The sequence below is a fragment of the Ranitomeya variabilis genome, chromosome 1 (assembly GCF_051348905.1).
Source record: "Ranitomeya variabilis isolate aRanVar5 chromosome 1, aRanVar5.hap1, whole genome shotgun sequence".
NCBI lineage: Eukaryota > Metazoa > Chordata > Amphibia > Anura > Dendrobatidae > Ranitomeya > Ranitomeya variabilis.
This window is the reverse complement of record NC_135232.1, coordinates 266,484,335-266,510,803: the sequence shown is the minus strand read 5'-3', so window position 1 is coordinate 266,510,803 and position 26,469 is coordinate 266,484,335. Positions and strand designations below refer to the sequence as shown.

The 26,469-nt window shown below is 46.6% G+C and overlaps 1 protein-coding gene across 1 annotated transcript in view; it reads left to right on the top strand.

Moving 5' to 3' along the window:
- Positions 1 to 26,469, top strand: part of LOC143814408 (immunoglobulin lambda-1 light chain-like) — a 944,139-nt gene that overhangs the window by 469,309 nt on the left and 448,361 nt on the right. The window lies entirely within an intron of this gene.

The following is a 26,469-nucleotide window of genomic DNA, read 5'->3' as shown; positions in this document are numbered from 1 at the left end:
TTCATTTTATCATATGATGTTGTGGAAAATTGGGGGAAAAAAAGCTGGCTGCTGCAGCTAAAGCCTGTGCCCGCTGCTAAAAAGAAATGAATATTCGCTGCACTTGCAGTGAACATTCATTTCTCTTATAGCGTGCGCGCGCAGTGTCAGCAGCAGTCTGCCGGGCTATCACAGGTGCCCTCTCATTAAGGTAATTAATATTTACCCCTCTCCGTTCCCATAGGTGTGAAAAGAGGTGAATATTCATTACCTCAATGAGCGGGGACACGTGATCACTCGGCTGCTGGCACCGGAACGAGATGCTGCAAGGGCACGCAGGGAAGGCAAGTAGGATTTTTTTTTATGCTTTTCTCGTGGGGGCCATACATGCAAGGGTGGGGATGAGGAACCATGCAGACAAGGATGGAGATAAGGAGCCATGTAGACAAGGATGTGAATAAGGAGCCATGCAGACAAGGATGGGAATAAGGAGCCATGCATACAAGGATGGGAATATGGAGCCAAACATACAAGGATGGGAATATGGAGCCATGCATACAAGGATGGGAATATGGAGCCAAACATACAAGGATGGGGATAAGGAGCCATGCAGACAAGGATGGGGATAAGGAGCCATGCATACAAGGATGGGGATGAGGAACCATGCATACCAGGATGGGGATGAGGAACCATGCATACCAGAGTAGGGATTAGGGGACAATGCATACCCGGCTCATACTCGGGTCAATACGTTTTTCCAGTTTTTCAAGACAAAATTATATGCCTCGGCTTATACATTATTTATTTTAATTCTTATGAATTGATATATTTTTGTATAAATAGTTATTACAGTTTTATTGTAATGGGTAATCCTTTAAACCCTGATGAACCAAGCTGCTTATGGCCTTAATGACCAAACCCAATTTTTCAATTCTAACTTCTTTATGTGTTAATAACTCTGGAATGCTTCTACATATCCCAGTGATTCTGAGATTGTTTATCCCAATGGTTCTGATTGTTTTGTTTTTTTTCATCGATCACCCATGACTAGTGATGGGTGAACCCCTGGATGTTAGGGTCCAGCAGATTCGGCTGAATAGTTAAAAGAAAAATCGGTTCAGGTACCAGAACAGTACACGGACCCCATTACCATGAATGGGGGGTCCAAACGTCAACTATATGTGCCACGCTGTCATCTGCATGACAGCGAGGCAAACACTGCCACTGATTGGTAGTTAGATCATTACTGCCGGTCAGAGAGCTGTAGTTCCCACACTGACAGCGTGAGCATACAGCTGTGATCGGAGGTAAAAAGTTTACCTCCGGTAACAGGCATCAGCTGATAGGAGTAGTCATCAGCCAGCACCTGTGCTATAAATAAAAAAAAAATGACTTGGGTTCCCTATATACTACGTGGGCTGTGTTATATACTACGTGGGCTGTGTTATATACTGCATGGGCTGTGTTATATACTCCATGGGCTATGCTATATACTACGTGGCTCTGCAATATACTACGTGGCTGTGCTATATACTGTACTACGTGGCTGTGTTATATACTACGTAGCTGTGCTATATACTATGTGGCCTGTGTTATATGCTACGTGGGCTGTGAGACTCTTTCGCCCGGGGCCCTCAAAAACCTTCAGCTGACCCTGGCTTTACTGACTGGTCGCTGCCGGCAGGTCGCGAACAATCAGAGACAGGCGCAGTCCGGCCGCGAATTGGCGCCGGATTTGAACCACACTTCGCTAATTGGTCACTCCTGGCCGGCCGAATCCTGTGTATTCATTGCATTATTCTGAAATGTTCATAAATAAACTACATACATATTCTAGAATACCCGATGCGTTAGAATCGGGCCACCATCTAGTACTGTATCTCCTCCTAAGACAAACAAAACGTCACTTTTAATTTCTTAAACATTCAGGTTTCAGTTTTATTAACCCTTTCAATTGATGGATAGCACCATACTTGTGTAATTAATCCTCAAAAATACAAATTGCCTAATTGTGCCCACCGTATAAGAGTTTCTTTAAAGAATTTGTTTAAATAAGAAAATCTAATTTAAGCAGTAAAAGTGGTTACTACACAGTGCACAGAGCTGAGGTGTTTCAGCTCCTTACTCCGGGGGGACTCGGGACCATCACAAATCTGATATTGATGACTTACATGCAGGAGTGGCCTCTTTGTCATTTTGGCTCTACAATCTGACACATAGAAATGGGTCCAAAGATACATTTTTTACACTATAGGATTCTAAATCCTAATATCCTCAAATTTAAAGATGTAATGATGACTGCAGATACCAATTATCACAGTAGTATAAACTATTTTGTGCTGTATAAACACCAGGAAAAGTTCTCTCTTTATATTTTACAAGATATTCCATTACAACCATTAGGTGTCTCTGCTTGATAAATAATTCTATCTCCTGCTTGGTTAATTTCTGCACTTATCATACATACTGGTCATATTCCTTCAGAAGTCCACCTCCCAAAAGATTAGTTTTCAAAGCATTTTTGGTTAATTGTCTCAATGAGGTTTCAAATGGAGGTAATGAAATCTTTGGAAATTCGAATTCTCCATATTCAACTAATTTGTCTTCAATCGATGGGCAGCAAATCAATTTGGCACAAATCTCAATGCTGCAAAGTCTCTAAACACCATAAAAAGACGTGCTTAACAATCTGGGATATCTTAGGACTGTAGTAGACCCTTTATTTGCTCCTTAATGCACGCGCAGCCTTAATAATGTCCACATGACCTCAATGTGTCTGGCTATGGTTATGGAGCGCTCCCAAGGACCGTGGGGCACTCGGTACTGGGTCAGTTTTTAAAGGGGATGTGTCACGGCAGCGGTGACCCAGTCCGTGGCCCTGGCCCTGGGTGTCCAATTAAAGGGATATTGTAATTAAAGGAAAAATAAAGTTTATAAGAGGAAATGTTTGTGACACCACTGGTGGTATTCGACAATAAAGGTGTTAGCTGACGCTGCAGTCAGATCCTCTGTGGTGATGGTAGCGCAGCAAGGATTGTGTTGCTCCCCACGGGTATAAAGCTAACCCCAGGGCTGATGTAGAATTGATATTGATGATGGTGCTTGTGGTAGGCCAGACAGGTGTTCTCCAGTCCACAAACGCTAGCAGGATGCTGTGTTCTCCACATCAGTGGTCCAGCAAACTCCCAGGCAAATTGGGATGCACCTTTCCAGGACTCCTTTCATATGCCTTTCTCTGGCAGTCTCACTATGTTGGCTTCCACTTCTCCTGCCCAGCGCCTAACTTACAGTGTCCCAAGCCAGCAGCCTCGAACCTGGTTTGGCGATGTTCTCTGGATTCTATACGGCTGCCTTTTCGGCGAAGTATTGGTTGATGTGGCTGTGACTCTTGTAAAGCCACAGCCTCCAGTTTCTTAGCTGAACTTGAAGTTTCTCATAAAGTTGGGGCCGGTCTCCTAACTGCGACCCGGTCCCTCCACGTCTGGATGCGAGCCCCACGAGTGGCTTCTGCACTTCCCGTGCCCTAGGACCCCTTCTGTACTCTCGGGAGCTTCCTTCTGTCTCTCCCTCTCAATTCTCTTTTCAGCTGCTCTGCACACTGTTCTCCACATGTCTGCTCTGCTCTCCTCCTCCCTGAAGACTCACTGTCTGCCTTCTAGACTGTTCTAACTGACTTGTAAGCTCCTCCCCTTTTCCTACCTTCCCCATCCACTCCCTAAGACCCATTTCTACCCAGCCTGGGATGAGGCAATCCTCCCTAATGGTACACCCAGATGCCCTGACTGAACTGGTGTGTGTTAGGTACGAGTGTTAGAGTCTTGGGTAGTGCACCCTCCTTACCTGAGAGTGGGATACCACACCTCTGGATGAGGTGCAGTACCTCTGTAGCGACTGGACCCCAGGGGTGCCACATACCCCCCCGGTTAAACACAGCACATCCATGGGCTGGAACATAGTAAATACAGGTGTTAATAAGAAACTTGCAATACATTTTTAGACATACATGTCAACAGGTAAAACAGGTGAGAAACTTTTCTTCTTTTTATGGGTGGCTCTTTTTCTTGAATGTTGCATAACAATAATAACATATAACATCACTCTTAATAGAATATAATATTCTCTTAATAAAATATAACATTACTCTCCATAACACTTTCTCAATTAAATTATCTTTTACTGTAAACATTTTCAGTTAAGTTAACTTTATTAGACATCACTTTTTATCAAATTTAGTGGCAAGTTTTCTGTGAGATCCCCAGCCAGAGTATGTTTCTCACTGACCTAAGTGCAATATGGGGGGACCCGTCTCAAACCCCCAAACATAGACCCTGGGCATGGCTACAGGGCACAACTGGTGAACTCGTTGGACCACTCTTTGGCCACGCCAGACAGTTTTTGTTCCTTGGCCTAGTGCCGCAGAAAGAGTGCTACTTCAACACCCTAGGGTTTCATGTAAAACCAAGAAGGAGCACATTAAGATGTGCTAACTATTTACAATCAAAAGTTTTTGGGCCATTCACCATTCATGATCCTAATGTCCTTCTACACAGCGATTAATATACCTAACCAGGTATCATGACTATATACATATAGTTTTTCTTAGTTACTTTCGCTCACTTCCTTTTCAAGGGTAGGTCCTGGAGTCCATGACCTCCTGGCCTGGGAAGTTCCGGCTCTTGTGTTACTTTAAGCGATTCAAATAGGACTAGTCCCACCACCAGGTTTTAGGTGGCTTGTGTCCTCATGGACTGTTTGGTCACTGGTTCAGGGGCCGATACAGCTTCCTGGATAGAAGCCTCTCGCCCTTGAGCCATGTGAGTGACACCTGATCCCCTGCGTGAAGGTCATGATACGGGTGCCCCTCCAGGAGATGTGACTCAACATCACGACGAGTTACAAAAAGGTCCTTAGTAGTAAAGAGTGAGTATACTCGTTGCTCGGGTTTTCCCGAGCACGCTCGGGTGGTGTCCGAGTATTTATGACTGCTTGGAGATTTAGTTTTCCTTGCCGCAGCTGGATGATTTACGGCTGCTAGCCAGCCTGAGTACATGTGGGGGTTGCCTGGTTACTATGGAATCCCCACATGTAATCAAGCTGTCTAGTAGCCGCAAATCATCCAGCGGCGGCAAGGAAAACTAAGTCTCTGAGCAGTCATAAATACTCAGAGAGCACCCGAGCGTGCTCTGGAAAACTCGAGCAATGAGTATACTCACTCATGACTAGTCTTTAGCCATCCCAGGCTCCTTAATAAACCCCCAACAATTATCAAGGTCGAAGGAGATCACAGCTCCCAATAGCCAAAATCAGGAAGTGTATAACTATGTGTGGATGTGAAGAGGTGCATGGGAATAGAACTCCCAAAAAAAGACACTGGATTTGAGTTTATATTTCTCTGCTATCATTCAGTGGTGTAGAGAAGTTTGGTCCAATCCACCCCTTGTTCATTTTTATAAGAGTCAGCCTGTCAGCTTTTTCAGTTGACAGGCGGATGCGCTTATCAGTTATAATTCCACCAGCGGCACTAAAAACTCGCTCTGATAAAATGCTAGTGGCAGGGCAGGCCAGGACCTCCAAGGCATAGAGAGCGAGTTCATGCCATGTGTCCAGCTTGGATAATCAATGATTATAAGGCACAGAAGAATCACGGAGGACGTTGGTACGGCCAGCAAGGTACTCCCTCAGCATCTTCCAAAACTTTGCACTCCTTGAGAGAGTACCCCGCGCCTCAGGGCCAGTGCGATGGGAGGGTTTGAGAAAACTCTACCAGAACTTTGCCAGTGTTCCCCTGCCTCTGCTGGATTGGAGTTGTGTCTCTTTTGTCTGCACTTCTTGATGGTCCAACGAACTGTGACCTCTGCCACCAGCATTTTCAGATGGGATGGGAATTTTTTAATAATTCTGCAACAAGGGCCCTCTGGTGCTGCCCCATTTTAGTAGACCTGTCTGCCTCTGGAATAAGAGTTAGAAAGTTCTCCTTGTAGCATGAGTCTAGAAGTGTCACCAACCAGTAATGTCACTCACATTTTGAGAACACAAGGGTCACGTGAAAAGCAGCATAACATAAAATCAGCCATTCGTGCCAGACTGCTAACAGGCAAGACTTCCGTGTCCTCACCAAGAGGATGACTGACCATGCTCTCCTCCTCCTCCCTGTCCTCAGGCCATCCATGCTGAACAGACGGTATGACAGTTGTGCAGCATGAAACTATAGCGCAGAAAACTAGCTTCAGTTCTTCCTCCTCCTTCTCCTCTTCCTCATCATTACCCAATCCACATTGGGATGAAATGAGGCTGGGCTGTGTGTAATCACCCTGTATGGTTTCCTGCTCCATCTCATCATGCTCCGCCTGCAAACATTCTCTTTGATTGTGAGGAGAGAGATTTTCAGAACACAGAGAAGTGGGATGGTGATGCTAATTATGGCGTCATTGCTGCTCACCTTATACTGTCCTCATACACATTAGCAGGGTGTGCAATGAGACATGTAGCTAAACCCCCTGTCTTCTTTAAGAAAATAGGCTGTAAAATTGTAACTGCAGCGCCCCAGAGTCCTGGTCGTTGCAGTACTGTTGCTCCGCCACTACGGGGGGCTATGGTACATCTGATGGCACTGATGAGTTCACCTGACCAGGTATCACAGACACCAATACACTTCATAGTCTGGCCTCCAGGGGGAGCAAAGGGCACTATGCATTAGGCCACTCCTCACAATCTGGTAAAACTGGGGGTTGGATAGAAAGTTAGGGAGAAGCTGATTGGGTTGGAACCAGGCAACATCCTGTGGCAGAGGGTGTTGCAGGGGAAGATTCAGGGGGGTCTCTGTCAGGGGTGGGATCCAGACAGGGGCCTAGCAACAGGAAAGAACGTTATGGGACCGCGCCTGCACTTCATTGCGGCGGTACCCCAAGAAAGGACAAGAAGCGAGGTTTATTGTGAAGAGTGAGAAACGAGATCATAGCAACAAGGAGAAAACACCAGTAGGAGTCGTGCCGTAAGATCGAGGCAACATCCTACTGAGGCGCATAGCCGGTGGCCGGAAACACCAAGGAAGTATTGGCTCCAAGCCTTACTTCAAACCAACGGCAGGACAGTCAGTTATAGGCGGGCTGTCTCACCTAAATCACCTAAGCAGACATAGGGGGCAATTGTGGGAGAGGGGCGTCACTAGGGTCCCAGAAGAACTCCAGGCCTACCCGTCATACGGGTGCATCCTAGCCATATCATCTGGGGGACGGAGAAGAACATCAGAATCAATTGTGAGGGAACATCAGAAACAGACACAACAGTTGTGAGGACTATCCTTTGGTGCTCAGCAGGGAAGGACTACAACACCCAGGCGCTAGAAGGAAGTAGAAGGAAGGCACAGATTTCCACCTGCAAAGGGAACTCTGGAGGTGCCATCGGACCAGCCGGTCTCAGACAGCCCTGTTAACCGTACTCTGGATTGAGGATCCGGAAGCCTTCAGTAAAGAGTTAAAGAGACTGCAACTCTGTGTCCTCGTTATTCATCGCGACCTGCACCACACATCATCATTCTCGACTTTCATTGGACGCCCCTTAGCAGGGTCACGGACCAGGTCTAGCCACCGTGACAATCCCAGAACTGAGACAGAGAGGCCCGGTACCGGGTACCCCTCGGCCCTGCGACAGTGGGGGGCGCTCCAACTTGGCGTCACGAACAGGATCTACTTAAGCCTGAAGAATCAGGTCATGTGTGCCTTGGAACTGTGATTTATTGTGCTTGGACTGTGACATATTGCAAAGACTGTGTATTGCTACCTGCCGCCAAGAGTTCCCGCCAAAATTGCCGCCATTGCAGTGCTGAGAGGAGCGTAGGGGAAGAAGAAGGGTGTGCCATGGGAGGAGACTACCAGAGTGGCACCAGAAACGGCGACCGCCCCCTCCGATTATTGCTGCAAATTGACGATCTGCCCCGAAGCAGAAAATAACCACCCCCTTGTGTGCAACCGTGGGAACTCAGGCAAGAAGAAGTCCGACCCCCACGAAATGGCGGAGCCAGGTGCATGTGCAGCTATCGACCTTGAGACAGTGAAGGTGACCAGCGAGTGCCTGAGCGACTACGCAGTGATCCCGGATTATCCCCATCGACCGGAGATGGACCCGAATCCACCGCAGTTGAAGGATCCGAACTCCTTGGAGCCGCCGGCGGAGGAGCCGAGTCCACCTATCCCGACCACGGAGCCAGCAGATGCGAAGCCGCGGAGGGCGGAGCCGTGTCGGGGGGACATCTTGGAAGAACCGCGGTCCGAGCTGCTGCCGACTCCAGTGTCCTCGTCAGTGGAGCGGATCGGCACCGGTGGAACCACATCAGATGCAGGTATGGAAAGCGTTCCTGCCCCACCGACCGCTCCCGCTCCCGTGACCTCTCCCCACCCCGACAGTGACCGGTTCCTCTCAGCGGAGCTGGTGGTGCTAACCCCCGACACGATGGAGAAGCTGGTGCCTCCGCTACCGACCAAGATGAGGGAACCCTTAGATGTGAGATCAGAGGGGGTGATCTTCCAGTGGGACACCCCCCGGATTGGGCTAGATGGAGCCCGGGAGGAGGGCTTCACCCTTGCTGTGCTCACTTGGGAACAATATAAACAATGCTTAATTCTACACTGGAAAAACTGAAAAGAGACAAAACAAATTGACCCACCAAAAGTGCAACACCCAAAGCCTGCGCACAGCAGGAAAGACGTGGTAAAGCGGGGAACTGTGCTGGCCTTTCACCCAAAGCGGGGTTGGGGCTCCATACAGGATCCGGGACTACCGACTGACATCTTCGTTACCAGCTACAATGTGAAGACTCCCTTCCGCAACCGATATGGTGACCCATTATTACAAAGGGGGGACCAGGTGACCTACATTCGCCACCGGAGTGCACAAGGATGGTGCGCTCGGAACGTCCAACGTTGTGGGCCTGTAGAGGTGTCACCTGTTGCCCCGAGCATGACCGATCCGGACTTGACAGATCTTGCTACTATCGCCACCATGCGCCTTGTTGCTGCTACTGAACTTGTAACCAGGGTTAGCCTTCGAATCCAGACACCGGGTGACCTGACTGCACCTGAGAGACGAACCACTGACACTGACACCGCATCAGCCGGGGACCAGGGCCTGAAGCCTCCACGGTTAGGAGACGTCCACTATCGGCTGATGTCTTGCAACTTACTATGAAGCCCTGAATGCTTTACAGAATGTATATAGTTAACTGTTCGGCTTTTTGTGTTTCTCTGCTGCTACAACCCGACTAGGGTTAACTCTTAAAGGGATGCCTTAGTTTACCCGGGATCCCTATTTTTGCCTTTTTGTTTTGTTTTTATTTATCACTGTTGAAAAGAACTGCTGGATCATGAACACTGCATGATTACAAACTTATTGTAAATAGTTTGCACCTTCTTAAAGGTGCCCCCTACTGGTTTTACAAGAAAAAGGACTCTTTGCGAAGAAACTGTTCCTGGAAACAGTACAGGAGTTCCTGCCTTACACGAACTTGCAGCTTGAGAAGTTGTGCTACCTCCAAGAGACTTGGTTCCCTCTTAAAGGGAACGTTCACCAATAGCACTTAAAGTATAATGTTGCCTTAAGAGAAGTAGTAATAATGTTTATATGTAGAAGTAACATGTAGTCAGCTAGTTAGTTATAGAAAATGTTTGATAATGTTGTTAAAGACTGAGGACAGGGAAGTGAACCCATACGGGGTTAGATGGTGAGTCCTCCTAGGAGCCATACAGAGATGGCTCAGTGATCTTGTGCTGAGAGAAGGTTGATAAGTCCTATACTGTGTATAGAAAGAGAAAGGCAGTAGGCCCAGATGAGGAACTAGGCGATCCTGCAAAAGAGCGAGAGGCAGTAGGCCTGGGGCAGATAGACAGGCGGTCCTGCGAATGTAAAGTTGGAAAGATGAAGAAAAGTTGATTAGCATTGTAGTGTTTTATGAGTAAGTCTTTAGTGGGTTTAGCTTATACGCCCTTAAAGAAAAAGTTAGTCTTATAGTAAGCCTTTAGTGGATTCAGCTTATACGTCCTTAGAGGCAAAGTTAAATTATTGTTCAGAAATTGCACTAAGTAGAATACCCGGCTGGGTAATAGAAGTTATTTATAGTATGTTATTTAAAATATTTAACCATGTTTGTAATGTTTAAGAGTCCTCACCTCCCATAAAGGGAAGCAATGTTCTTATTACTTATTACTTGTTATTGCATTTCAAAAATTGCATGTCTTTTTGCTGACATGTATTGTTGTTTTCTTCCCAGTCCGGGAGTACTGGATTTAACCGGGGGGAGTGCAGCGCCCCAGAATCCTGGTCGTTGCAGTACTGTTGCTCCACCACTAAGGGGGGCTATGGTACGTCTGATGGCACTGAAGGAGTTCACCTGACCAGGTATCACAGACACCAATACACTTCATAGTCTGGCCTCCAGGGGGAGCAAAGGGCACTATGCATTAGGCCACTCCTCACAATCTGGTAAAACTGGGGGTTGGATAGAAAGTTAGGGAGAAGCTGACTGGGTTGGAACCAGGCAACATCCTGTGGCAGAGGGTGTTGCAGGGGAAGATTCAGGGGGGTCTCTGTCAGGGGTGGGATCCAGACAGGGGCCTAGCGAACAGGAAAGAACGTTACGGGACCGCGCCTGCACTTCATTGCGGCAGTACCCCAAGAAAGGACAAGAAGCGAGGTTTATTGTGAAGAGTGAGAAACGAGATCATAGCAACAAGGAGAAAACACCAGTAGGAGTCGTGCCGTAAGATCGAGGCAACATCCTACTGAGGCGCGTAGCCGGTGGCCGGAAACGCCGAGGAAGTATTGGCTCCAAGCCTTACTTCAAACCAACGGCAGGACAGTCAGTTATTGGCGGGCTGTCTCACCTAAATCACCTAAGCAGACATAGGGGGCAATTGTGGGAGAGGGGCGTCACTAGGGTCCCAGAAGAACTCCAGGTCTACCCGTCATACAGGTGCGTCCTAGCCATATCATCTGGGGGACGGAGAAGAACATCAGAATCAATTGTGAGGGAACATCAGAAACAGACACAACAGTTGTGAGGACTATCCCGTGGTGCTCAGCAGGGAAGGACTACAACACACAGGAGCTAGAAGGAAGGCACAGATTTCCACCTGCAAAGGGAACTCTGGAGGTGCCATCGGACCGGCCGGTCTCAGACAGCCCTGTTAACCGTACTCTGGATTGAGGATCCAGAAGCCTTCAGTAAAGAGGTAAAGAGACTGCAACCCTGTGTCCTCGTTATTCATCGCGACCTGCACCACACATCATCATTCTCGACTTTCATTGGACGCCCCTTAGCAGGGTCACGGACCGGGTCTAGCCACCGTGACAATCCCAGAACTGAGACAGAGAGGCCCGGTACCGGGTACCCCTCGGCCCTGCGACAGTGGGGGCGCTCCATAACCTTCTTTTATTGATTGCAGATGTGACAGGAAAGGGTGAAACTATAGAGTACAATAACAGGAGCATTTCAGAATATATAACTGCACAGAGCATGAAACACAAATAGTCTACAATGCACAGGTAACATGAGATAATATATAACCTGATGATTACCTACTTAGTACAACAAACGTATTGATAAACACAAGATTATAACACATAGATAGTGCTTACCAACTATGCTTAGAGCAGGCTGTTTAAGGAGCATGAAGAACACGAATGGTGTAGTTTCTTCTAAGACACATGGAGGAATAATGGCTGCTGTTCCCTTCACAGTGTCATAATAAGACCATAATGCAACAGGAACAATCCCACAATGCCCTAGGAACTTCCCACAAGACATTGCAAATTAAACTAGAATCTATGCATTAAACGGACAGCAGGTCGTGCTGTTACCTTACAATATGAAATATATGAAGGATTAATACACACAAAAATACAATGTCTGTAATAACGGAGACATACAAAAAAATGACTAGACTTTCTAGACAGCTATTATATGGCTGGACAGAACACACCTTCTTGGTGGAGTCCTCAAAGTTTTGGAGGATGGCACATATGTCTGACACCCATGTCCACTCCTGAGATCTTATATGTGGGGTCTAAACTGAATACCGACGGCCTTTTCGATATTGGTAGTCAACAACTGCCCTCTTCTGCACACAAATCCTTTCCAACATCTGCAGTGTCGAGTTCCAATGTGTGGGGACCTCACACAACAGTCAGTGAGCCAGAAGCTGCAAACGCTGAAGCACGGAAAGGGCGGCGGAAGCTGTAGCCGACTTTCTAAAATGGACACACAGGCTGCATACTTTGAGAAGCGGATCCGGCAGCTCCGGGTAGGTTTTGAGAAACTGTTGAACAATGAGGTTAAGCACGTGGGCCAGGCATGTTATGTGTGTGAGCTCGCCTCGCCTCAGAGCCGCCACCAGGTTCCAGCCATTGTCACACACGACCATGCCTGGCTGTAGGTTCAACGGTGTCAGCCACAGCTCTGCCTGCTCTTTCAGAGCTGTCTACAACTCTTCCATCCATCTTCCCAACAATTTTAACCATCTTCCCTGTCCCTGCTGAAGAAAAGCAGGCCCAAACCATGATGTTGCCACCACCATGTTTGACAGTGTGTTCAGGGTGATGAACTGTGTTGCCTTTACAGCAAATGTATCATTTGGCATTGTTGCCAAGACATTCGATTTTGGTTTCATCTGACAAGAGCACCTTCTTCCACATGTTTGGTGTGTCTCGCAGGTGGCTTGTTGCAAACTTTAAACAACAATTTTTAAGAATTTCTATGAGAAATGGCTTTCTTCTTGCCACTCTTCCATAAAGGCCAGATTTGTGCAGTGTACGACTGATTGTTGTCCTATGGACAGACTGTCCCACCTCAGCTGTAGATCTCTGCAGTTCATCCAGAGTGATCATGGGCCTCTTGGCTGCATCTCTGATCAGTCTTCTCCTTTTTTGAGAAGAAAGTTTAGAGGGACGGCTGGGTCTTGGTAGATTTGCAGTGGTATGATACTTCTTCCATTTCAGTATGATCGCTTGCATAGTGCTCCTTGGGATGTTTAAAGTTTTGGAAATCATTTTGTATCCAAATTCGGCTTTAAACTTCTCCACAACAGTATCACGGACTTGCCTGTTGTGTTCCTTAGTCTTCATGATGCTCTCTGTGCTTTAAACAGAACCCTGAGGCTATCACAGAGAAGGTGCATTTATACGAAGACTTGATTACACACAAGTGGATTATATTTATCATCATTAGGCATTTAGGACAACATTGGATCATTCAAAGATCCACATTGAACTTCTGGAATGAGTTTGCTGCACTGAAAGTAAAGAGGCATAATAATATTGCACGCCCCACTTTTCAGTTTTTGAATTTCCACAAAAATTTAAAATAACCAAAAAATTTCGTTCAACTTCACAGTTGTGTTCCACTTGTTGTTGATTTTTCACCAAAAATTTACGTTTGGTATCTTTATGTTTGAAGAATGATATGAGGGAAAAGGTTGAAAAGTTCCAGGGGGCCGAATACTTTCACAAGGCACTGTAGCTATCTATTATCTATCTATCTATCTATCTATCTATCTATAGATAGATATATCTATTAGTGATGAGCGAACGTGCTCGCCACTACTTGTAACTCGCCCGAGTATCACTATGCTCAGTGTTCTCAGCGAGCAGCGATCATTTCCGGGATTATTCGGCGGTAACTGTGGTCTCCACCCAGCGTTTTTGGCGGACTTTAGAGACCCAATCACACTGCAGGGATTGTTTGTCAGGCCATGAAATGCCGCAGCCATCATTGTTGTGGTCGTGCAGTGATTGGCTTGGCAGCACAGCATCATCCTGAATATAAGAGACCTGGCACCGCCCTGCTCGCCGCAATCAGCTCCGGATTTACTGAGAGTAGGGAGAGCTGCTGCCGAGATAGGGTCAGAATTGTGGTTTTATTAGTTAGTGTATGTCTGCAACTGTTAAATCCACAACTTCTGAGAAACCAACAATCCTTTTTAGGGCTAATTCGTGGGTCCCGATATTGCAGCGCTAGGTAGGCAGGGCACAGCAAATCCACGTCAGTGCAAGGCCTGCAGGCACTGTATGTGTGTACATAGCTTCCACTGCATCTCTCCCAAAGCTCCATAACTGTCTGCTGCTGAAGCGTCTTTACTATATACCTAGTTGCAATTTTTTTCCCCAAAAAATTAATTCCCACCCCAAAAAAATATAAAAAATATACAGTCTGTTCTGTCAGACAGAGGTCTGGTTAAAAATCATAGTTTTTCAGGCATATGTAGCATGTGTGTGCTAGCCTTGTTCTACTAATTTTTTTTTGTGTGTTTTAAATTCACCAAAAAAGGCCTCATATATCTGTGTGCTCCAAGTTTGGGCATTTTAGGCCGTTTTGCCACTGTTTTGTGGTATGTTACTCTAATTATATACAGCACTATTTGGAGTTTAAAAAAAAACAGGCCACATATTTGCCAGAGTGGTATTTCCTTGACAGTCCTCATATATCTGCGTGCTCCAAGATTGGGCATTGTAGGCCGGTGGACCACTTTTTTTGCTGTCTGACACTCTAATTATATACAGCACTATTTAGCATAAAAAAATATAAAAAGGTCACATATTTGCCAGTGTGGTATTTCCGTGACAGCCCTCCTAAATTCATGCGTGCTCCAAGTTTGGGCTGTAACAACCCTGCTGGCATCACTGCATGGCCTTCCATTCCCCACCTGCCTGTTACATCAACTCACTCACCCAGTGCCATGCTGTGAGATCTGTCTGCTGCCGGCTCCATGCCATGTGCTCCATGGCCACTTGCTCTGTGTACACTTCCTGGCTGTGTGCATAGGGGGGCGGCACCAGCCACTCCGGATTCTTATTGAGACTGTGTGCACCTCCCTAAGGTGTCCCTGGCCAATGGCCTAGAGGCCTTTGATACTTAAGGCATCCTCACCCATTGGAGGATGCCTGAGCAAACTATTTCCCTCAGTTAGCTTTTGCTACTGAGCTGCCAGATCGTGTCTGTTTCCTGTCTCAGAGGGCTGCAATTAGCAGGCTTTCATCTGTGTTCTGTTTGCATATCCGTGTCTGTTCCTGTTCCTCCTTTTGTCATTAGTCATTTCCCACTCTGCTGTGTGTACCTCCGCCTTATCTTTCTGATCTATTCGCCACTGTCTGTGGCTCTGCTTCTCTCTGCTCAGTTCTACCACAACCCGTGGTTCTGTGCCTCTCCGCTATGCTCTCAGCTCTGCTTTCTGTAACTTTGCTCTGCACTCTGACCTTGCTCTGCATTCTGTGGCTTTGCTCTGCGGCTCCGCTTATCTCTCGCTCTGCGCTCTCTACGTCTCTTGCTCTTGGCTCCGCCTCCTGTGTTTCTGCACATGGCTCCACCTCCTGCTCTTAGCTCCACCCTCTCCTTCTCTGCTTCGCCTTCTCCTTCTCTGCTCTTAGCTCTACCTTCTCCTTCTCTGCTTCACCTTCTCCTTCTCTGCTCCGCCTTCTCCTTCTCTGCTCTTAGTTCCACCTTCTCCCTCTCTGCTCCGCCTTCTCCTTCTCTTCTCTTGCTCCGCCTCCTGTGGTTCTGCTTTGCATCTGCTCTTGCTCTACCTCTCTTCTGCAACTTACGTACAGGTCTCTACCTGTTTGTTTATATTCACCAGTCTGAACAGGTTCTTACCTGTTTCCATACATCTGCCTGTATACCTGTTTCTACCAGAGTATCAGCCCTTTCTGCCAGTGCCAGCCGTGCCCGTCTGCCTGCCTGTATCTTCGTCAGCCAGTGTCACTGCTGTGCCTGCCTGCCTGTGTCTTGTCCCCGGTGGGATCAGCATCCACAGTCCGACTCCACCCTGGAGTGGTACCTGGTAGCTTCCTATTGCACAAGTCTGACCTCACCATCAGAGGCTTCAGCGAACACCTAGGAAGCTACTTAGTTACGCCCCTTCCAGGGAAGTTCGGTCTGTGGTCCAGTGGGGCCACATCCCCAGACACCCACGCCAACCAGTCTCAGCGCGAGCGTTACATGGGCATTGTAGACTGGTGGACCACTTTTTTTGCTGTCTGTTACTCCAATTATATACAGCACTATTTAGCATAAAAAAATATAAAAAGGCCACATATTTGCCAGTGTGGTATTTCCGTGACAGCCCTCATATATCTGCGTGCTCCAGGTTTGGGCATTGTAAGCAGGTGGACCACTTTTTTTTGCTGTCTGTTACTCTGTTAATTTCACAAAAAAGCCCCCAAAAATTGAATGCAGTCTGTTATGTCAGGCTGAGGCCTGCCTGGTGTTTGGGTTTGAAAAATCGTAGATTTGCAGGCATACTGATCAGATATTATTTCGCTACTAATAAATACATTTGTGTTGAGCATTTGAAATGGTGCAGTAGTCCATTTAAAATGAGCAAGGCAAGGGACAAGGGACAGGGAAGTGGACATGATTATGATGGTGCATGCAGAGGATGAGGCTGTGGACAAGGTGAAAGTGGGCAACAACATAGACCCACATCTTCTTGCTCGACCTTCCTGTCTCAGTTTCTAGGGGACTGCATGAACACCACTATTGAAGCCAGAGCAGTGTGAAACGGTTGTTGGTTGGATAGCGGATAATGCTTCCAGTCACTTAGCCACCATCACCACCACCACCACCATGTCTTCCACACAGTCAAGTCTGAGTAGCTGTGAGTGTGGCCCGGATAGTCCTCACCCTGATCCTCCTTCCTCCCACCATGCTGAGTACCCTGAGACAACTGATCCCACACTTAGACATTCTGAAGAGCTGTTCAGTTTTCTATTTCAAGATTCCGAACTCTTGGCCAGATGCCCAAAGCTTTGACCAACCCCGGTCACACGAAGGTCATGGTGGGAAAGTGTCAGAAGAGGTGGACGATGATGAGACACAATTGCCAGAAAGTCAGGAGGAGGAGCAGGGTGCAGATGTGGAAGACGAGGTGGTGGATGACTATGTGACTGACCAACCTGGCAGGAAAACATGCAGAGCGAGGGCAGGAGCACACATGGGAAAGGAGGCATTTCACCCCAACAGGCAGGAAGAAGCAGTGTAGTGGCCGATATAACGCTTTAGAAAGTGGTGGACAGGCAGGGGAATTTATCATTATGGGTACTTATCCCCAGGTGGCCTTTAGCAACTGGTGGGAATCAAAGGGCCTTGATTTAGGCAAAAAAGAGGCATCCATTGGTTCGGGATGTTTAGGGAAGGGATCACTGTCACCCACTACCAGATAATGGTTATGATATGATGTAATTGTTGTGCAGTGTGCCTTTTTTCGTTGTCTTTGTTATAACACATCTATTCACACTGTCAGTGTTTTTTAGATTATTGTATTGTGACAAATAAAGCTTTTGTATTTTTTTATGAAAAACTCAGTATTCTCCAATGTTTGTGTGTAGCTAATTATGGAGGTTAACATAGTGACCTAGTATTGTGTATGGGTCACACCATGAGTCTGGAAATTGTGACATTAATTTCCACTGTTTTGCGTAGATGCCAATCCCCAGTACACCGTGTATGTGAAGATTCCTCTAGCCCTGCACCTGTTGTGGCTCACAGTCAAGCAGCACCATCATCAAGCCCATCCATGTCCTTGTCCCAGCACAGCCTTCAATTGTCTATAACCCAGTCTTTGGAACTTTAGAAATACCCTGGTTTAGGGAAAAAGGGAAAAAAAGAGACAAGTGCGGCGCTTCCTCTGAGCGTACTATGTTTTTACCAACAGTTAAAAAAAATTATTTTAGTTGTGGTTATGCTCACCTTCTATCGGTAAGAAATGCATGTTGAGATTCTCAAGGAATCAATTCTTTAGGCAACTCTTCTCCATATGTTGTATAATCCAATAGGGTGTGCAGCTCACTTAGGAGAACTATGTGGACCAGTCTTTGGAACTCAAGCGGAAATACCCAGCCAACACCCCACAGGCCACAGTCCTCAATTCTAATATTTCTCTTCTGATTGCGCTAGAAATGCTGCCTTTTTTGTCTCATTGAGACAGAAGCTTTCCGCAACCTGATGGTGGCGGCCGTACCAAGGTACTCAGTCACCAGTCGCCACTATTTCTCCCAGTGTGCCGTACCGGCATTACACAAGCATGTTTCCCACAACATTACCCGTGCCCTCAACAATGCTGTTACAGGGAAAGTCCACCTAACTATGGACACATGGACAAGTGCTTGTGGGCAGGGACTTTACATCTCACTGACGGCACACTGGGTAACATAGTGGAAGCCAGGACCCAGTCGGACCTTGTGATGGAACACATCCTCCCTACGCCGAGGATTGCTGGCCCTACGTAAATCAGGGTTGCCCCCACAGTCTACAGCTCCTGCATCTCCTCCTCCTCCTTTTCACCCTCCATCTCTGAAATCAACACATCAGTCAGAAGCTGGAAGCACTGCAGCACTGCCTCAGCCAAGCAGCAACAGGCTGTGCTGAAGCTAATCTGCAAAAGTAACAAACCGCACAATGCAGATGAGTTGTGGACAGCACTGAAAGAGCAGTCAGATGTTTGGATGACACCGCTGAACCTACAGCCAGGCATGGTCGTGTGTGACAATGGCCGTAACCTGGTGGCAGCTCTGAGGCAAGGTAAGCTCACACACGTACCTTGCTTGGCCCATGTGCTTAACCTCGTGGTTCAATGTTTTCTGAAAAGCTACCCAGAGCTGCCGGACCTGCTAGTGAAAGTTCGCCGTCTGTCTGCCCATTTTAGAAATTCGGCTACAGCTTCAGCCGCCCTTGCCATGCTTCAGCAGCGTTTGCAGCTTCCAGCTTACCTGCTGGTGTGTGATGTTCCCACGCGCTGGAACTCTACGCTGCATGTGTTGGAAAGGATTTGTGAGCAGCAGAGGGCAGTTGTTGACTACCAACATCAACAAGGCTGTCAATATTCAGTTCAGACTCCACATATAAGACCTCAGGAGTGGACATGGATGTCTGACATATGTACCATCCTCCAAAACTTTGAGGACTGCACCAAGATGGTGAGCGGCGATGACGCCATAATTAGCATCACCATCCCGATTCTCAGCATTCTGAAAAGCTCTTTGCTCACAATTAAAGAGGATGCATTGCAGGCAGAGCACGAGGACATGGAGCAAGGAGTCATACAGGGGAATTACACTCAGCTTAGCCTCATGTCTTCTCAACGAGGATTGGTAGTCAATGATGAGGAGGAGGAGGAAGAACTGGAGCTACTTTCATGTGCTATAGACAGTACTACAAACATAGCTGTCATATGGTCTGTTCAGCGGGGATGGCCTGAGGACAGGGAGGAGGAGGATGAGGATGAGGAGGATGACAGCATGGTCAATAGTCCTGTTGGTGAGGACACGGAAGTCTTGCCTGTTAGCGGTCTGGCACGCATGGCTGACTTTATGTTATGCTGTGTTTCACGTGACCCTCGCATTATAAAAACTTTGGGTGACACTCATTACTGGTTGGTAGTGCAGCGCCCCAGAGTCCTGGTCGTTGCAGTACTGTGGCTCCGCCGCTAAGGGGGGCTATGGTACGTCTGATGGCACTGAAGGAGTTCATCTGACCAGGTATCACATGCACCAATACATTTCACAGTCGGGCCTCCAGGGGGAGCTAAGGGTGCTATTTATTAGGCCACTCCTCACCATGTGGGTAAACTGGGGGTCAGGCAGGAAGTTAGTCAGAAAGCTGACTGGGTTGGAACCAGACAACACCTGGTGGCAGAGGGTGTTGTGGGGGAAGATTCGGTAGGGTCCCTGTCAGGTTTGGGACCCTGACAGAGGCCTGGCAAATAGAAAGAACGTCACGGGACCGTGCCTGCTCAGCATAGCGGCGGTGCCCTAAGAAAGGATCAGAAGCGAGATATATTGTGCTGAGTGAGAAACGAGATCAAAGCAAGAAGGAGAATACCAGTAGGAGTCGTGCTGTAAGACCAAGGCAACATCCTACTGAGGCGCACAACCGGCGGCCGGAACGCCGAGGAAGTATTCATATATCTAGCTCCAGGCAATACTTCAAACCAACAGCAGGACAGTCAGTCACAGGCGGGCTGTCTCACCTAAATCACCTATGCAGACATGGGGGGCAACCTGTGGAGAGGGGCGACTCTAGGGTCCCGGAAGAGCTCCGAGCCTACCCGTCATACGGGTGCGTCCCAACCATAACACCGGGAGGGACGGAGGATTAGCAGAACATCAGCTAATCGAGTTGTTGTGAGGGAACACGAGAAACAGACACAACAGTTGTGGGGACTATCCCGTAAGCACAGCAGGGGAGGACCACAACACATAGCGCTAGCAGGAAGGCACAGATTTCCACCTGCAAGGAGAACTCTGGAGGTGCCATCGGACCGGCCGGACTTGCGCAGCCTGGTGAACCGTATTCCGGACTGAGGACCCAGAGACCTTCAGTAAAGAGGTAAAGAGACTGCAACCTGGTGTCCTCGTTATTTACTGCACCGCACCACCACCACTATCTACATCTATCACTGTGCGCCCCTCAGCAGGGTCACGGACCGGGTCTAGCCACCGTGACAACCCCAGAGCAGAGACTCAGAGGCCCGGTACCGGGTACCCCTCGGCCCTGCGGCAGTGGGGGCGCTACAACGACACTTCTAGACCCACGCTACAAGGATCACTTTCAATCTCTTTTACCAAAGGCAGAGAGGTGTACTAAAATGTTGCAGTACCAGAGGGCCCTTGTAGCGGAATTACTTAGAAAATTCCCATGTGAGAACGCTGGCAGCAGACGTTAGAGTTTGTTGTACAACCAAGAAGTCCAATCGAGAGAGACAGAAGTATAATCCAGCTCAGGCAAGGGAACAATGGCAAAGTTCTGGGACAGTTTTCTCAGACCCTCCCAATGTGACAGCACAGAGGCAAGGGGTGCTGTCACAACAAGTACAATGTTTAGGAAGATGGTAAGGGAGTACCTTGCAGATCGTACAAACGTCCTATGTGATTCCTCTGTGACTTTTAATTATTGGGTATCCAAGCTGGACACATGGCATGAACTGGCTCTCTACGCCTTGGAGGTCCTGGCCTGCCCTGTTGATAGTGTTCTTTCAGAGCTGTTTTTTAGTGCCGCTGGTGGAATTATAACAGCTAAGCGCATCCGCCTGTCAACTGAAAATGCTGACAGGCTGACTCTTATAAAATTGAACAAGGGCTGGATTGGGAAAGACTTCTGTACACCACCAAGTGTAAACAGCGAAACATAACCTCAAGTAAATTCTCTCTTTTGGGGAGGTGTATTCTCATGCACCTCTTCACAACCACACATGGGTATATGCTTCCAGGTTTGATCTGTTTGTTGTTATCTTCCTCCTTATCCTTATCCTCATCATCCATAACCAGTAGAGCACCAGAGTGAACGGACTTTGTGATGCCAAAGGCACAATTTTTTTTTGCAAGGGTGTAAATATTATGCCTGTAATTGGAAACCAAAACAAATGTTACTCCCACAGGGGAAAATATCATAAATAAGAGATGTAAGTCTATTTATCCCATGTATTCTTATATTTTCCATTTTCCCAATCTCTGGACAGTTCTGTAATGAGGTAGTGTATACCTCAACAATAGAAAATTATTCAAAGACTTTTAAATTATATTTTTATTTATAGCCCTGTCTCTGAGCTGCTGCTAGGGACAAACATATCTTGTTGGACACATTCAGGCTTCAAATCTATGAACCTGTGTTCGCCTCTCCCTTTTGTTATTTACTTTTATTGGTGGATTCACATTTTTTATTTCTTTATTTAATTTCATTATGATTTAGCTTTATGTCTCCTCATTGTCCACCACCAGGCTTATCGGCATCTGGGCCGCTACAGGCAGTCAATTTTTTGGCAAGGTTGTCTCAGATGCCCATAGTATGTTTTTAATCAATGTATCCCCCTTGAGGAAATGTTTGTCAGGCCATAGGCACTTAGTTTATGGGCATTACAAGTGTAGGAGACACAATCCTTTGAGCCTAGGTTTGTAATGAGGCCTTCAGCAATGTCTCCTCATTCTACACCACTAGATCACCAGGGTTCATGTGTTCTGTGCTGCTAAAGACAGTCAATTTTTTGGCAAAGGTGTCTATGATCTACATGAAATATTTATAAAAAATTTACCCCCCATGAGCAAATGCTTGTCGGGCCAGGCTCTCCATTACAAGCTTCAGAGACCCACACTCTACATTGGGCCTGCTTCTTAACTCTGTCTCCTGCAATGTCTCTTCTTTACCTGCCACTAGATCACCAGGTTGAATGTGCTCTGTACAGTGAATTTTGGGCAAGGGAGCTGTGATGGCACTATTTTATTTAGTAAAAAAAGACCCCACATTGAGGAATTGGGCATTACATTACATTGGGCCTACTTCTTAATTCTGTCTTCTGCAATGTGCCCTTTAACTGCCACTAGATCACCAGTGAACGTGCTCTATACGGTGAATTTTGGGCAAGGGGGCTGTGAAGGCACTAATTTATTTAGTAAAAAAAGGACCCCACATTGGGGAATTGGGCATTACATTACATTGGGCCTACTTCTTAACTCTGTCTCCTGCAATGTGTCCTTTACCTGCCAAATAGATCACAAGGGTGAACGTTCTCTGTACGGTGAATTTTGGGCAAGGGGGCTGTGATGGCACTATTTTATTTTCTAAAAAAAGGACCCCATATTGGGGAATTGTTTGTCCACTCATTCCCTCCATTACAAGTCTCAGAGACCCACACCCCTACATTGGGCCTACTTCTTAACTCTGTTTCCTGCAATGTCTCTTCCTTATCTCCAACGACATGACCTGGGTGAACATGTTCTGTACTTTTATAGGCCACAGAATTTTGAGCAAGGGGGGCTGTGATGGCAATAGTATATTTTTAAAGAAGGTACCCCCCATTGGTGAAACTACATCCTTGTTGGCAAACATTTCATAACATTTGTGTACCTTAAAGACCTCACTTGAAAAGCTCCTTTTTGTGTTGCCTGGTTGCTCACATTGGACACAATACACTTCATGTACATTTTTTAAATCAATGCTGTTAGTTTGGCTCAGTAGTTCATTACAAATATTTATTTGTCGACTACATTAGTTTCTCTCCTTGAAAGCGATAACTTTGGCTGCCTAAAATGTACAAATGGCGAATATACAAATGGCAATTTGGAATCCAGATTAAAATACTGTATACCGAATGCATTCAGACAATCACATAGCTGTATTTCTTGTAAAACAATTACAGATGTGACAGAGAAATGCTCATAGTGACACAATCTTGAGAAATGTTTGTTTATTCACTTCACAAATAGTTCTAAGCCTTTATATGTTTGCTGTTTGTCATTGTAAAACATTAAGGTTTACTGAAACTCTGTCTGTGGTGGTTTGATCTAAATCCTTGTGGCTTTTATTTTCTAGTGGTTTATGGCCCCTCGTCTGATAACTCCATGATATCTCAGTTTCATACAACCTTGAAAGCTGGCCACTTGAAGGTCTGGGTGAAACTAGAGTTATTACATAGTGTAAATCATTATATAAGACCAGAGAAACATGACTAAGACAGATGCCAAAACTGGGGTACCTGTACATGTACAGTGTGCTGATACCTGCATAATTGGGGACGCCCATGCAGTGTAGGTAATCTCCCAGGAGTTCTCTGTCTTGGTGTTGCTTCTCTGATATTCCAGACAGATGATGTTTAAAAGCCTCTTGTGGATGATGTAAGTATACTGCATGTAGTTAATCTTCATATATACATAATCACTATATGTATTTCAAACAACACAGAAAAAAGAGAGAACACACCGGCGCTAGAAGAAGTGCTAAAGCCGCTGATACCAAGACAAGCACTGTGCTAGCTATGCCCAGACCCAAAAGGGTCATGCAATAAAACTCAAAGGGAACAGAATGGTACCGCGCTAAAAATAATGGCCTATTATAAGCCTTCCCTGGCCCTTAGGATGCTATGCTCTCATAAAGGCTGCTAGGTCATAATTTCATAGTGATTCTCTTAAACAATGCAGACTCTAATTACCGCTAATGTGCATAGATAGCTTTAAAGTCAATGGTAAACAAAGTGTATCCAGTAACTAGTTGTAAATGCAGTTGAATGATCTCTTCAATTAATAAAGTGGTTATCCCAATTAACCGCTAATAGTGACTGTGCCCAAACTGTCACTATCAATAACACATAGGCTTATTTAGGAAATTATTAGTACACCTACTTGGTAACTGATGGGTCCGGTTTAGGGTCCTACAGTCCTTGTCCGAAGTGCAAGTGGTGCGCTGCTGCTACTTCCCTCAAGGGTGCATGTAGTGGGTGCACAAACCGTGCAGAGCCAGAGACGCCCCGGCCGGCAGCGCTGCTGGATGCTCGGAAAGTAAGGGTGGGGAGGAGGAACGGCCGCTAACAGTGTGTGACGTCACTAGGCTATGGAGCCTCGCTGGAGCCAAAAAACTTTTGTGGCTCTGGACGATTTGTGCATCCACTACATGCACTCTTGAGGGAAGTAGCAGCAGCGCACCACTGCATTGTTTAAGAGAATCACTATGAAATTATGACCTAGCAGCCCTTATGAGAGCATAGCATCCTAAGGGCCAGGGAAGACTTATAATAGGCCATTATTTTTAGCGCGGTACCATTCTGTTCCCTTTGAGCACTATATGTATTTAATCCTTATATTTACTTATTAACCTTTGTATGTTAACATATACAAAAGTGTATGCACTCACACTATTCAATCTTACTATTCCTTGAATTTTGTACTTTGCAATAACATTGCGTTATATTGCAAGTATTAGCCTTATTTAAAGCCGTATCTGAACCTTAGTGTTAAAAACATGGCAAATAAAATTGCCAAATTCTCCTGTAAATAATTCTGCAAAGAGGGAATCATCATACCATTAAAAAATACGTGTGGATTTTCATGGGCCCAAGGGCGGATTATAATGGGGTCAATCTGAGCGGTAGCCCAGGGCCCAGTGGTGTGCCTTCCGCCATCAGGGCATTACTGCCCTGACTGGCGTATGGGCCCAGTGGGCAGAGGGGGCCCGCATTGGACCCCGTCTCATCTGCTCACCAGGCCCCTACCGGCGCTGCGGCAGTTAAATGCTATTGATGTGCGGGCGCACATGTGAGTTCTGCTCTTGGGCTCCCTCCGGTGGTTTTAAGTGGTACTGCTGCTCCTTGGATTTAGTAGTTAGCAGCTGCTTCCACTGATTGTCTTTCTGACTCGGCTATTTAGCCTGGTTCTATCCTTCAGCCTGTGCCAGTTGTCAATGGTTCCTGGTTGGATTCACATCTCTGCTTGGATTTCCCTGATATTCTGACCAGTTCAGCAAAGATAAGTCCTTGCTTTGATCTTTTGCCATCCACTTGTTGTGGACTTTATCTTTCTGCACTTTCTATGTTTTTTCTAGTCCAGCTTGTCAGTATGGATTTATTCAGTTAGGCTGGAAGCTCTGGGAAGCAGAGTTACCCTCCACACCTTTAGTCAGGTGTGGAGATTTTTGTAAACTCTGTGGTGGATTTTTCTAGTTTTTAATACTGACCGCAGAGTATTCTGTCCTGTTCTATCTATCTAGCTAGACTGGCCTCCTTTGCTACATCCTGGTTTCATTCTGTGTATGTCATTTCCCTCTCCACTCACAGTCAATATTTGTGGGGGGCTGTCCTATCCTTTGGGGATTTTCTCTGAGGCAAGATAGCTTTCCTGTTTCTATCTTTAGCGGTAGTTAGTCCTCCGGCTGTGACGAGGTGTCTAGGGAGTGACAGGAACATCCCACGGCTACTTCTAGTGTTGTGTTAAGCTCAGGAACTGCGGTCAGTACAGGTACCACCTCCTCCAGAGCACGTCCCATGTTGCTCCTAAACCACCAGTTCATAACAGTACAACTGGCCAAAAATGAATTAAATGCATCTCAAAAGAAAGAAAAGGAAGTTCTGAGCCATTTTTTTTTCTGCAGCCAGTTTTGTCTTTTTTTTCCTCTTAATCTCTGGGTGGTTCAGGATTTTGGCGCTGGCATGGATGTTCAGGGTTTCTTTTCTCGTGTGGATCAACTTGCTGCAAGAGTACAGAGTATCCAAGATTATGTTGTCCAGACTCCGGCTTTAGAGCCTAGAATTCCAACCCCTGATTTGTTTTTTGGGGACAGATCCAAGTTTTTGAACTTTAAAAATAACTGCAAATTGTTTTTTGCCTTGAAACCCTGTTCCTATGGTGATTCCATTCAGCAGGTTAAAATTGTCATCTCTCTGCTGCGTGGTGACCCTCAGGACTGGGCATTCTCCCTTGAATCAGGGGATCCGGCATTGCTTAATGTAGACGCATTTTTTCAAGTGCTCGAATTATTGTATGACGAACCTAATTCTGTGGATCATGCAGAAAAGACCTTGTTGGCCCTGTGTCAGGGTCAGGAAGCGGCAGAAGTATACTGCCAGAAATTTAGAAAATGGTCTGTGCTCACTAAATGGAATGAGGAGGCTCTGGCAGCAATTTTCAGAAAGGGTCTTTCTGAAGCCCTTAAAGATGTTATGGTGAGGTTCCCCACGCCTGCTGGTTTGA